This window comes from Condylura cristata, unplaced genomic scaffold, assembly GCF_000260355.1.
Source record: "Condylura cristata isolate star-nosed mole 26May11 unplaced genomic scaffold, ConCri1.0 scaffold00024, whole genome shotgun sequence".
NCBI classification, from domain to species: Eukaryota; Metazoa; Chordata; class Mammalia; order Eulipotyphla; family Talpidae; genus Condylura; species Condylura cristata.
Genome location: NW_004567125.1, coordinates 32,847,414 through 32,853,177, shown reverse-complemented (window position 1 = coordinate 32,853,177; position 5,764 = coordinate 32,847,414). Strand labels below are relative to the sequence as shown.

At 34.8% G+C, this 5,764-nt stretch overlaps 1 pseudogene; it reads right to left on the bottom strand.

The window, feature by feature from the left end:
- Window positions 1-4,372: 4,372 nt before the first annotated feature.
- On the bottom strand, window positions 4,373-5,050 carry LOC101628641 (annotated as a pseudogene).
- Window positions 5,051-5,764: the final 714 nt, after the last annotated feature.

The window sequence follows — 5,764 nt, the reverse complement described above, 5'->3', positions numbered from 1 at the left end:
AAATAGTGATAGTTTTAGTTCTTTCTCTATTTGGATTTCTTGTATGTCTTTTTCTAGTTTAGTGCTCTGAATAGGACTTCCAGTATTATAATGAAAAGCAGTAGTAAGAGTGGGCATCCTTGTCTTATTCCTAATCTGTAGGGCTTTGAGTTATTTACCATTGAGAATTATATTGGCTATGGGCTTGTCATATATGGTCTTTATTATATTAAGGTATGGTCCTTCTATCCAAAGAATTTCATGGGCCTTTATCATAAATGTATGTTGAACTTTGTCATATGTTTTCTCAGCATCTATTGATATGATCATATGGACTTTATTTTTCTTTTTGTTTATGCATTGAATTATATTAATTGGTTTTCATATATTGAAGCTTCTTTGTGTCCCTGCAATAAATACTACTTGGTCATGATGAATTATATTTTTAAATGAATTGTTGTATACTGGTGGCTAAAACTTTACTGAGAATTTTGTATCTGTCTTCATTAGAGAGATTGGTTTGTAGTTTTCTTTTGTGTTATTCGTGTTTGGTTTTGGTACAAGACAAAGAAAAAAAATAATGAAACTGAAGAGGATGAAGAAACCGATAACCTATAAAGGAAAACCAGTCAGACTGACATCAGACTTCTCCAAAGAAACACTGTGGGCAAGAAGAGAATGGAGAGACATACTTAATAAATTCCAATTCAACAAATTCCAACCAAGAATGTCCTGCAAAGCTTTCCTTCCTCTATGATGGAAAAATAAAAACCTTCTTAGGCAAACAAATTTTCCAGAAATTCATTGCAGCTAAATCACCACTTCAAAATATACTACACAAACCCTAGAGCAAAAACCACAGAGAAATGAATATAAAGACTAGAACAAGGTAAGGAATAGAGTCACAAAATGGCAAATATGGATGATAATATATCAATTTTGACTCTAAATGTAATGGACTAAATTCACTAATAAAAAGACACAGAGTATCAGGGTGGAATAAAAAACAGAACCCAACATTTTACTGTCTACAGAAAACACATTTAACTACAAAGATAAACACAGATTGAAATAAAAGGATTGATAAAACCAAAAGTTGGTTCTTTGAAAAAAATAAACAAAACAGACAAAGCTTTAGCTGAAATCACAAAGAAAAAAATGAAAGCTCAAGTTAATAGCATCATAAATGAAAGTGGAGAAATTACCACATACACAGTAGAAATCAAAAGAATAATCAGAGATTATTATAGTTATATATAAACAAGTTCAACAATCTAAAAGAGACACACAAATTCCTACAACTTTACAAATATCCAAATCTAGATAAAGAAGAAATAGAAGACCTAAACAGGCCAATTACAAGCAGTGAAACTGAAACAGTAATCAAAACCCTTCCCAAAAACAAAATCCTGGGACTGGATGGATTCATAAATGAATACTACCAATACTCAGAAATGAGCATATCCTAAACAAACTCTCAAAAAATTGAGGAGCGATACTACCAAATATGTTTTATGAAGCCAACACTAACCTAATATCAGTGTAATTTTTAACACTATGGTAATCTTAAATATTGTGTTAAAAATTAAATGTTTTAAAACTTTTTTCCCCTTCTCTCAACCCTCCTCATGTCTTAACCCCACATCTCCCCCTTTACCTCCTTCTCCTATTTCTATCACCTCCCACATTCAGTATTATGTCTTTTTTATTTTATAGGTAGTTTCATTTTTATTTTATAAATACATTTCAACATTCTTCAGAAATGATGTATCTCCCATTTCTAAATTTTCATGGCCATTATTGGGTAATTAATAAACAAGATCAGCATTATGCTTGTGCATTATACATCTCCTTTATGCTGAGGGTTATCATCAATCTTCATAATCAGAAGATGAATAACACAAAAGTTGAAATCCTTCTGAAGCATGAGAACAAGGGTCACATGTTTTCTTGCACATATGTGCTTATACTTCCTCCTTCTCTTGGTTACCTGGAAGAGAACTTCAGTAGAGTCATCTTTAATGCAGTTGTCTGTAAGAAAGCTGAATAGCAGAATGATCACAAATGTTGTCTTCAAGTATCAGCACAAATGCTACTACTAATAAATAGCAGATTATTATCATTTCCTTCTGTTTCATTCATTCTACTCATTTTATCCAGGAGTTATTTGTAACAAGTCATTCTAAAATTGAATAGTTTAATATATTTCATTTTTAATGGGTCTGATTACAAAGAAGTAATAAGAGTATTAGGAACTATTTTATGTCCATAAATTTAACTAATATGTGAAATTTAATAATTCATTCCATGATATTAACTACCAAAATACTCACAAAGACATTACCACATATTGATATATAGGCCTAATACCAGTGTAGTTCAAAACCTACCAACTTGTAAAATTTCAGACCGAAGTGTATTTATCCATAGTTTCCCAATTATCTAAAGAACATGCACTACCAATGGTATATGCTATTTTCATGAAATATACTACTAAGAAAATAAAAATGAAAGCAAAAACCTGGGGAAAATGTTTACATAATTAACAGATAATTTACATCAGAAATAGTTAAAGTATGTCTAGAACACTATCATAAAAAAAATGCACTACCTAATTCAAACTAATGACCAAAAAGTGAAAATATATTTTACAATAAAAAAGACATGCCAACACCCAAAAACACATGAGTAGGTACTTAGTATTATTCATTGTCAGGAGATGTATATTAAAACCACAGTAAGATACTAAGGTACAACATTAACCCCCCTAAAATGATCAGAAATAATGACTGGAACAGTCAGATGTTGGCCAGGAAAGGGTACAAATACCATTGCTGATAGAAGTTTTATAAAGCATAATTCAGGTTGTCACCAGTTAATGACAGAGTTGTACCTATATCTACCATTTGCTATAGCAATATGCCTTTAGCCATATATCAGAGAACAATAAACATTTATGTTTAGACAGCAAAAACAAGTATTTTTGTATGGTAGGACAATGCATTGCTAACATTTTTCTTATCATAACTAGTCATCTATGATTTTAACTTATTTTATCAGTCTCTGTGATATAATGTGCATTTTCATGTAAACTCTTTGCAAGCATGTATTTCTTTTAAAGAAGATTTATTTATTTATGCATACAGGAAATGGGGTACAGGTCAAAGGTCCTCGTGGTGAGAGGATTCAATCAGAGACAGGATGGGGAACAGAACAGGCAGATTGAGTGAAATAACACTGCTGATAGGAGCAGCGGGCAAGACAGGAGAGGTCTGCTGCTTCTTAGTGCTATGCTTTAACCTGTTTTACCACCAGGGAGGGCCTGAATATATGTATTTCATTAAAGTTTCTTTGTCAGTGATTTTGGTAGCACATGAACTCCCAGATGAATGTGTTAAACCAGGAGACCAGATAGAAAACAGATTAATTTGTTTAAATCTGCATTCTTAGGAAGATAGTTAGGGTAGCACCGGAGAAATGAATGATAGACTAAGGAGTTAAAGTTGTCACATCAGTTTCCTCTACAATAAAATTATGCAAATGGCCTTAGTAGTGAAGTTTTTCCATAAAAATAATAAATCATGATTACTCTTTCAAATAAGTAAAAAAGAAAAAATACTTTGGAAAATATCTCTCATTTGGGAAGAAATTACTGTTAAGAAATTCATGTTGACCCACATGATAAGTGACACAATGGCATAACAGAAAGTTGAGATGACCCATCCCCTTAAAGACAGCTATAAAGAAATAATATTTGCTCAGAGGAAAATTCAGAAGTTACCCTACAAGGTCACAGATCTCCCATGAGATTTCATTGAGGTTGGTGACTTGTTGCAGGCAAGGAGAGGGAAGAGGTGAAGAGGAGCATGGGCTGGGATGTAAATGCCCCAGCCCACGATGAGCATGCTTTCGTGGACGGCATGGAGGACATTTTGGAAACGGAAGATAGTGGAGTCATGTGTGAATCTGGGACTGGCCTAGGACATGGATTTCTCATCTGGTGTGAGCAAGTAAAGCCCCCTCCAACCCACTCCCAGGAGGTAACAATGAAAAAGTACGTGCATCTCTGGCAGTTTGGTCTCAGGCACAACAGCAGAGGGAAGAACTGGCATGAGAGACAGATAAATGAGATTTGCCACATATTTCTGATACAAAGACGGAATCACTTCTGTCAGAGCCTTTGCTTCTGCTTTGAACACTGCTGCATCAACATGCACTTCTTCAACCTCTATACAGCTGAGGTTCAATCTACAATGGAATCTTATCAGGGCCCTCTTTATGTCTTTGTCCCTCAGGCTGCAGATGAAGGGGTTCAGCATGGCTGTGACCACGGTGTACATCACATGTGACCACATGTGTTGCACTTGAGTGTGAGCTGTGGGGAGCATCTGAGCTAAGGTTCACAACCAGGGCTGTGTGTAAAATAAGGAGACAACTGAGAGGTGAGTGGCACAGGTGGAAAGTGCTTACCTTGAACTGATGGGATTGTACAGGTGGAAGAAACAATCTTGGAGTAAAAGTAAATATTACCAAGGAAGGTACCACCCAATAAGATAGACACAAAATATATCATTACATATTGAGAAAGGTGTCAGAACATTCCAGTTTGGTCACCTGATTGAGTTCACAGAAAAATTGTGGGATTTCCCCTTTTGTGCAGAAGGACAGCTGTAACATGCTTTGTGCTAAGAAATACAGAACACTGGTGATCCAGATACTAGAACAAGCAGCCAACACAGCCACCGGTTCATAATGACCATGCAGAGCAGTGGGTGGCAGATGGCCACAAAGTGGTCATTAGCCATCACAATCAAATAGTATGAAAAAATAAACCTGCGTGATGCAACCTTTGTAGGTTATGGCTATTCACCAATATTTTGGGGACAGTGGTGGAGGTGAAATAGATGTCAACGAAGGACAGGTTGGAGAGGAAAAAGTACATAGGGGTATGGAGGTGGGAGTCTGAGCTGATGATAAGCAGGTTTCCACACACAGTGATCAGATGCCTAGCAAGGAAGACCCCTAATATGCAGGCCTGCAGTTCTCTTTCCTCTGAAAATCCCACTAGAAGAAATTGAAAATTTATGTATCATTGAGTGGTTTCATGTAGTGGTGCTGATTCTCAGGAAAAAAAGAAAAAAACAAGACATTTTCACAAACATAATACTGACATATTGAAGTATCTTTTTGTAAGGTGTTAATTATAATCTAGTGTGTATGGTTTCTTTAGGGTATCCTCAGTGACATCTCTGATACAGAATTTTGACCAATTTTTTTCTCTGTAGGATCATTTGTTAAACTATTTTAGAGGAAATCTTTTATTTCAAGAAAACGATTGAATAATGACTGTTTTTTAGGCACTGTCTAGACAACAAGTTTGGTCATTGTAAAACAAAATTCCAATTCAATGGTAGAAAAAGAATGTATAGCACATGATAAAATTATATAACATTTTAGAACATGATATTTATTATAAAGCATGTGAAGACAAATATAAAGAGAGAGTGAATATTTAGTTTTTCTTGGGTACTAAGACCTGTAGACATGCCATATTTCAACAAAGAACTCAGGTAAGAGAAGGAAGCAAAATTCAAGTTTTGGGGAATTGGGACTCATACACCCAGCTAAGGGAAGAGCAGGGCAAAGTGCCTGAAAGATGATTGTTTCAAATGTTCAAGTCAAAAATGTAAGCAATCTTCACAACAAAAAAACGACTATCAATAAAAAAAAAAGACATAGCCCATTGGAATGAGAACTGAGATGAAAAAAAAAAGTAGAACAAAAA